Source organism: Nannobrachium achirus (assembly GCF_963921795.1).
Source record: "Nannobrachium achirus genome assembly, chromosome: 24".
Lineage (NCBI taxonomy): Eukaryota > Metazoa > Chordata > Actinopteri > Myctophiformes > Myctophidae > Nannobrachium > Nannobrachium achirus.
Window position 1 is genome coordinate 43,276,966 of NC_137831.1, and position 1,811 is coordinate 43,278,776.

The window sequence follows — 1,811 nt, forward strand, 5'->3', positions numbered from 1 at the left end:
GTGCGAGTGATGTACAGTATTTACACTGAACTGTAGGGAGTATGTTAAAATGTAATAATGATTTATATGATTTATAAAGACATCAGTATGACATAACTCACTGTGAAGCTTATTCTGTTCATTGCGTGCATTTTAATTTCTCCAGGATGGTGATTGATCGATTGAATACTTTAATAGTTTGCAAATAGTACAGAGCTAGTACTTTTCATAATTGTATCATGATTTAGATAGAATTGACAGGATGATTTAATGATGATTTCTGGAAGGAGCAGAAGAAGTTGGGGACAGCAACTTCCTGATTTATAATCTACCACACTAGTATAAACATGTCTGAAATAAATGTGCAAATCAAATCCATCCATCCATCCATCTTCAACCGATTATCCGGAATCGGAACGCAGGGGTAAGAGTTCCAACTGAGACTTCCAGATCTCCTTATCCCAACTCCCTTAGGGAGTATAGTAGTATACCGAGGCGTTCCCAAGCCAGTTTGGAGATATAATCCTTCCATCTGGTCTTTGGTCTGCCACGGGGTCTCCTCCCAGTGGGACGTGCATCGAGGACCTTCCAAGGAAGGCGCTCGGGAGGCATCCGTACTACTAGATGCCCGAACCACCTAAGCTGACTCCTTTCCAAGTGTAGGAGCAGCGGTTCTACTCCAAGTCTCTCTTGGGTGACTGAACTTCTCACCCTATCTCTAAGGGAGATGCCAGCCACCTGTCTGAGGAAACCCATTTCGGTCGCTTGCACCAGCAACCTTATACTTTCGGTCATGACACAATCCACTGTGGTGCATCTGGCTTTGTCGAGCGTCTAGACCAGTGTTTCAAAACCTTTTTTCAGCATGGGCACACTTTTCATGTCCCAAGAATCGGGATTTTTTTTTTAACAATACAAAGGAAACTCATTCACCCAGTCCACTTCCACACCCGGCCACGGTCCAAGAATGCCATTGTCAGGGGTGTCGCACCAAATTCTGGGCCCTGGGTACAAGGATTCATTGACTGGGAACACATTATTACGCATTATTTTGTGCTTGTAACTATTGAAAAATAGCAGACAGGTAGGTCTGCTATTTTTCAATAGCTACATAATTAAGGCCCCTCCACCTTGGGCCCTAGTAAAGTACCATGCATAGTAGTACATAAGGACCGCAGGAATACACAAGAAACCGATGGGGAGAGTGATTTAATCCGGTTGCTCCGTAGGTCCGTACGTAATTGTCTCTGTCCGTAACCTTACAGACAACACTCAACCCGACGGATTAAAACCGATAAAGACGTACGTACGCTTGAACTACCTGTGGCGAACTTTTGTCAACCGTGGCAGTAGTGAGGACAATTACTTATGACAGCGGTTCTGAAACTATGTGTCCCAAAAAGAAATAGCCTACAATTTAGCAAGAAACAGGAAAAAAGGAACGTCATTGTAATCACTGAAGAGGACGTCTGGACTCCTCACAGGCTCATGAGAAAGCTATATTGGCATGAGAAAACATACACACAAACTGCGCGCACACACACTCACACCGCCTGTCCTCCAACAGCGAGACGGGTGCAGTGCACTTTTTTTGTTATAATTACTCAGTCCTAGTGGTTAATCTGTACCGAGTTGCATTTACTGCGATAACGTTGCGAACAGACAGCAGCTTATACCAAACATCATTCTGTGGTTCTACATATTTTGGCTAAAAAACCACCTCCATGTGGGCGGCCCCAACGGGAGCAGAATTGCAGCGGAGAGCGGGTCGGCACGTAATAACGTAGAGAGGAACTATGCATGTCGACGGATCTACCGTACGTACAGGGGCG